Source organism: Oratosquilla oratoria, chromosome 16, assembly GCF_046742065.1.
Source record: "Oratosquilla oratoria isolate Oo_2021 chromosome 16, ASM4674206v1, whole genome shotgun sequence".
In the NCBI taxonomy this organism is placed as follows: domain Eukaryota; kingdom Metazoa; phylum Arthropoda; class Malacostraca; order Stomatopoda; family Squillidae; genus Oratosquilla; species Oratosquilla oratoria.
Genome location: NC_134792.1, coordinates 64,355,745 through 64,363,244, shown reverse-complemented (window position 1 = coordinate 64,363,244; position 7,500 = coordinate 64,355,745).

Here is a 7,500-nt window from a genome sequence, read left to right as displayed (position 1 = left end):
ATGGAGAAGAATGCCTCCTCGTACTCAACCGGAGACGAGGAGAAGGTTCTCTGGCACTGCTTCGGCAGACGAGAGGGTCACTCTGAGACCCTATGAAGATGGGGTTTCAAGTCCCCAAAAGGCAAGTTGGAGCCGAAATCCATCCAATACCGAAGACCAGGCCGACTGGAAGTCATCAAGAGTGACTCCAGAGTCCAGAGGCCCTTTGTTCTGGAAGCCTCACTGCTGTCCACAATGGAGGACTCGCCCAGCATGGTACAAAATGCCCAGTGACGTAAAAGATTGGAGAAAATAAAAGCCCTTTTCTGAACGTCAATTTTATCAGAAAAGAAAACCCACAAAAAAAATAAAGAAATGAAAAGAGAGAGAATGAAATAGCCCATGGAAATATATGAATTCTGAAATTAAGAAAATTCATGAAAGCCCAAATTAAGAATAGCCCAATTTAAAGCGTATTTTCGTCAGAAAATCGTACGCATAATGGACTTGATCCAACAATGCATTAGCAACGATATTCGTGTTTCAAAGCCCAAACTAGACCAAAAGACCGGAAGATGGACATTCTTCCCTCAGCTGAATAAAATCCCCTGGCAACGACTATATTAGTCGAGCATCTAGTCCTCCTTTAAGGGGCTATCACACTGGGCTATTTTTTCCTCCGACATCCAACCTCCATTTCAATAACTAGACTATGATTTCGCTTACAGAAATCTTAATTTCTCTAAGGACATTTCAACTGTAAATCAAACATTCGTATAGGTTTACAATCATTCAACCTTTTCGTCATCAATTACCCTAGCGGTGGAAAAATGTAACTACGACACTGAAAATTTCGTCTGCAATCAGGCACTTTTAAGATCATGCTATTTGGATGAAATCAAGACTATAAGATACTAGAAACGTGTATTTTAGTGTTCTAACTTCGAAATTATGTTTCTATACATGAAATAACACAAAATAAAGAAACCAAAAACCTTCTCAGTTGACCTTAAAGGCGTTATTACACTAGACTTCCACGGGCATAACCAGGGTTGACGATTGAGAGTTCGTTTGAGTAAAAACGATTTCGGTTATATCATATTTTTCAAATGTCCAAATATCAAATTATCTTTCTGTCATATATAGCAAAGTTTAATGATTGTAAACCTATACGAATGTTTGATATACAGTTGAAGTGTTCTTAGAGATATTTAGATTTCTGTAAGCAAAGTCATAGTCTAGTTATTCAAATGGAGGTTGGATGTCGGAGGAAAAAATAGCCCAGTGTGATAGCCCCATAAAGGCAGACTAAATGCTCGACTTATTTAGTCGTTTTAAGGTAATTTTATTCAGCTGAGGGAAGAATGTTCATCTTCCGGTCTTTTGGTCTAGTTTGGGCTTTGAAACGCGAATATCGTTGCTAATGCATTTTTGGATCAAGTCCATTATGCGTACGATTTTCTGACGAAAACACGCTTTAAATTGGGCTGTTCTTAATTTGGGTTTTCATGAATTTTCTTAATTTCAAAATTCATATATTTCTATGGGCTATTTCCTTTTCTTTCTTTTCATTTCTTTATTTTTTTCTGGGTTATCTTTTCTAATAAAATCCGCGTTCAGAAAAGGGCTTTTATTTTCTCCAATCTTTTACGTCACTGGGCATTTTGTACCATGCAGGACGAGTCCTCCATTGTGGACAGTATTGAGGCTTCCAGAACAAAGGGCCTCTGGACTCTGGAGTCACTCTTGATGAGTTCTAGTCGTCCTGAACTTCGGGATTGGATGGAGCTCGTCTCCAACTTGTCTGCCGTCCCGAAATGGTTTCACCGTCTGCTTTCTAAAGATCCTTGGAGGATTCCTTGCATTTCACGGCACCGCAATTGAAACCACTTCCGCAGGATTCACAGCTCTTGAGAGAGTCTAAGAGATCGTCGACCTCGTGAATACGGAGAAGTGGTGGGCATCTGTCTTCGCCGATCTTAGGCTCGTTTGAATCGTAACTGCCATTTCTGCAGTTGACGGAGCCACATTGGCACCCAGTGCCGTTGCCTGGAACAGACCGAAGATCTTCTTGCAACGCATCTATTTCGTGAATACGAAGATGCGTTGCTCGGGGTTTGTCGGGCTTGTTATTCATATCCTTTTGGGGACTTGAAACCCCATCTTCAGAAGGTCTCAGGGTGACCCTCTCGTCTGCCGAAGCAGTGCCAGAGAACCTTCTCCTCGTCTCCGGTTGAGTACGAGGAGGCATTCTTCTCCATTCGGGCACTGCTTGGTTTTCGGCGATCTTATCCTCTGGGCGTCTCCTTGTGGGAAGTCTTGTTCGCCAGGAAGGAATGATTGGCTATAGGCAAGAACTCCTCCATGAAAGGGCGTCGACGATCATTCTTGTTGCGGACACAAACGAAGTCTCCATCCAACGAAGACTTTAGCCTCAATCCATTTTTTGTCACATCTTCGTTTTGTTGTTAATCAATTAGGTGCTTACTGGTTTTTCGTTGTGCACATAATACAATTTTCTCTAAAAGGAATAAGTTTCAGTTGTGGATTAAAGTGAAATATGTTTTGAGATTCTCCTGGGATCTCAAGAACAACAAGAAGAGTGAAGAAAGTATGAGGAAATAAGAAAGAAAAATACTAGAGAGGGGTATGCAAATATGTATAATAAGCCAGTTGAATCTATTTTATTAATGTTACCTTATACATGGCTATATATACATATATATATATATATATAAATATATATATATATATATATATATATATATATATATATATATATATATGATTCGGTACACGCACACGCAAATACATTCACATGCACCCACATAAACAAGCAAGCGTACACACACTCACACACACACACACACAAAAACACACACACACACACACACACACACACACACACACACACACACACACACACACACACACACACACACACATACACACATGCACACACGCACACATACACACACACACACACACACACACACACACACACACACACACACACACACACACACACACACATATATATTACACACCTCTCATGGCGCTGTGGTTAGAGCTATGGCCTGCCACTACGGAGGTCCGGGTTCGACTCTCGCCCGGGGCTGAAATAATATCAGTATCGCAGCGCTGAGGGGTGTTACTCCAACTCTCGTGGGCGGGGAGTTGGGGGTGTGTGTGTGTGCAAGGTCATAGCATTACCCATAGATCGGACCTACGAGCTCTGAGCTCTCTTCCAGGAGGGAAATAGCTGTCGATCACGAGTCCAACACGTGATCCAAAGACCAAGTGAATACACACACACACACGCACACACACATAGGCACATACACGCGCACACACACAGACACACACACACAAAGGATTACAAAGGCGAAACATGCCGACAGGAGATCTTTTGGTCCATATCTAGGTCAGATGCGAAAAAATCATAATAGTAATAAATGAATAAATAAAAACTATAATAATGTAAATATCAAATAAAATACATAAATAAATGCATAGGTATAGTTAAATAGTAAACAAACAGGTAAATAGTAAATAATGATAAATTGACATATAACTAATAATAAATGAGAATCAAACAGAAAAATGGTAATAGAACAAAAACAAATAATATAAAATAAATTATAATAAATACAGCATCTTGCTTAGGAGTTTATCTAAATGATTCTTACGGCTTCGAACTGAATTACAATGCACTGCCTCTGCAGGAAGTTTATTCCATTCATTAACTACACGGTTGGCGAAGTTGTTTCTACCCACTTCCAAATTCAATCTATTTCCGGACAGTTTGAGGCCATTGTTTCTTATCTAATTCTCATTCAGTGTGAAAATTTTGTCAATTTTGATGTTGTCAATTCCCTTTAGAATCTTAAAGACCTGTATCAAGTTACCTCTGAGTCTACGCTTTTTTAGGGAAAACAGATTCATATGTTTTAGTCGATTCTCGTATGATTTATTTTTTATATTTGGAATCAGATTTGTGGCTCGCCGGTGACCATACGGAAACAGCATATTCCAAATGTGGACGAACTAACGATTTATATAACTTGTTAATGAGTGATGGACTTTTGAAGTCAAAAGATCGCGCAATCAGTCCAAGAATCTTATTTGCTTTCTCAGAGACTGAAATACACTGCTTGGATGATTTGAGATCGTTACCGATAATTACGTCGAGATCTTTTTCACTATTCACTTTTGTTAACGAATTTCCAAATAACTTGTAATCGTACGTACTGTTAATTATACCTATGTGCATTACCTTGCATTTACTTGTGTTAAATTTCATTAGGCACTTTTCAGACCATTGCTGTAATTGATCTAAATCTTCTTGAATATCTAATTGGTTTAAGTGATCATTTGCCATTCCGCACATTTCAGTATTATCAGCAAATTTGGAAACAGTAAATTTTAGTCCATGGTCTATATCACTTATATATACTATGAATAGAAGTGGCCCAAGAACGGAACCCTGAAGAACCCCACTTGTAACATCTTTCCATCTAGAAGTTTTTCCATTCAAAACAACTCCCTGTTTTCGATCGTATAACCAATAACTAGTCCAACTTGATAGGCTACTTCTTATTCCGTGTGAAGCTTATTTAGTAAGTAGTCTTTCGTGGGGGACAGTATCAAAAGCTTTTTCAAAGTCTTGATATATCAAATCTATATTTTCTCTTTTGTCATAATTCAAGATGATTATGTTGTAGAATTCGAGTAGTAGTCACGCAAGAACGTTTACTTCTGAATCCATGCTGGCTATCATTTATCAAACAGTTACTTTCTCAATAGTGTTCGATATCATCTCTGATAATAGTTTCCATCATTTTTCCTACGATTGTATTCAATCTTAGAGGACTATAGTTATTTGTTTTGTTTTTGTCACCTTTTTTGAATATGGGATTAACGTTAGCTAGCTTCCATTCTCTTGGGACATCTCCGGATATGATGGATTTCTTGAAAATAGTTTCTAATGGAACAACAATCTCATTTTTCATTTCCTTTAAGATTCTTGGATGCCAGCCGTCAGGCCCTGGTGTTTTATTAACTTTGAATGTCTCTATACACCTTTTAATTTTTTTCTTTTGTTATATTTACCGTAGTAAGTTTACCATAGACTTTTCCCAGGTTTCAGTTTGGAGTTCACTTTGAGGTGATTCGTGTAATAATACCGAGGTAAAATAATTGTTTAAAATTTTACACATTACTTCATTTGAATATTCAAGTTAACCTTTTTATCTCTAATGTAACTATAGAATTCTTTGGGATTCTTATTGGATTTATCAGCGATATTCATTCCGTATTGTCGTTTTTTTTTTTCATGGTCATTTTTAAATCTCTCTGTATTGATACATAACTTTCATTATCATTAGATGCCCCCGAGTACTTATATTTCTTATAAGCCTGTCTCTTTTTAGCAATACTTTTTCAGTTTCTTTGTCGAAGAAGTTGGCAAGGTTTTATCTAGTATCTAGTTCGAAAATGGTTTATTGTGTCGCCGCAAATTGCAATAGTGATTCGACGAAATATTCTGCTTCGGATGGGATTAACTTTCATTCTTTTTCTAAAGATCCTATTCGAAAAAAGGACTGGATCATTCGGTGCAGACGGCACGCGTCATGGAATCCTGGATTGAAAGCGAAATTCTGTCCGAAATATTTCGAAGAAAAAAACGTACACTCGGGACCGTGGCCTTGCCGAGTCATTAGAATTAGTATGAATCCTATTCTAAAAGAATATATAACACCGACAATTTTTGTCATCGACAAGACCCCAGGTTCGGCAAGCAAATGCCGTCGAAGGAGCACTGCTATTGAAAAAAGACAACGCCTGGTGGTAGGTGTATCAGTCTGTATCATGGGCCGTATCCACGGGGGGACTATAGGGGGGTAACCTCCCCAAAATCCAATTAGCGCCCCCAAATGTATTTTTACGCAAAAGTACTATAAATACACTACACCGGAAAACTTACAAAAATAAGCTAAGTTTATGGTGAATTTATGATATATGATGTATATGTATATATATATATATATATATATATATATATATAATTAATTGTAGCTATCATTAAAGGTATATCAAATATTGTGAATTATATATATATATATATGTATATATATATATGTATATAATATGCATATATATATATATATGTATATATATATATATATATATATCTATATATATATATATATATATATATATATATATATATATATATGATGAAGGTGGAAAAAGAAGTCACGGGTCTAGTTCCGATTTTTTGAGTTTATTCCTGACCGGTTTCGCTTTATTCTTCTTCAGAGGAATGTGACTCTTGGGTGAAGCTGGCAGTATACATAGAAAGAATAGGGCCGCGTTCCCTCTCTGGGGGTGGGCTCCGTTTGTTATTTTTAACACAGTATATAATAATTTTTTTTTTGTAATGTAGCTATTTAATTTTTTTTTGTAGATGTCAGATACAGCTCCGGTGTTTGTGAAATGTTGCCCGAGTGTGTAGTATAAATAGAAATAAGTGAGTGGTGTGAAAATGTGAAATGTTTCTTTTTTCGGGCTTTTGACATTTTCACACCACTCACTCATTTATGATTAATACTGTTACGCCCTCGGACAACATTTCATGCACATCAGAGCTGTATCTGACATCTACAAAATTATTTAAATAGGTACATTACAAAGATTGTAAGTTATTGTATACTGTGATAAAAACAACAAACGGAGCCCACCTCCAAGGAGGGAACATGGCTCTATTCTTTCAATATATACCACCAACTTCACCTCACAGTCACACTCCTTTGAAGAAGCATAGAGCGAAATCTGTCAGGAATAAACTATATATATACATATATATATATATATATGTATATATATATATATATATATATTATGTATATATATACATATGTACATATATATATAATATATATATATATTTATATTTATATACATATATATATATATATATATATATATATACATACATATATAATTGATAATATTTGTTATGCCTGTAATGATAGCTACATATACATCATATATCACAAATTCATACATCATATATCACAAATTCACCATAAACTTAGCTTATTTTTGTAAGTTTTCCGGTATAGTGTATTTATAGTACTTTTGCGTAAAAATAGATTTGGGGGCACTAATTGGATTTTGGGGAGGTTAAGCCCCTATAGTTCCACCGTGGCTACGGCCCTGATACAGACTGATAGACCTACCTCCAGGGTTTTTTTTTTTTTTTTTTTTTTTTTTTCAATAGCAGTGATCCTTCGACGGCGTTTGCTTGCCGAACCTGGGGTCTTTACGATGACAAAAGTGATCGGTGTCGCATCTTCTTTTAGAATGAGATTCATGCTAATTCCTGTTGACTAAGCAAGGCCAGGGTCCTGAGTGTACTGTTTTTTTTTTTTTCGAAATGTTTCAAACAGATTTTCGCTTTCAACCCAGGCTTTCCCTGACTCGTGCTGTCTGCACATAATGATCCAGTCCTTTTTG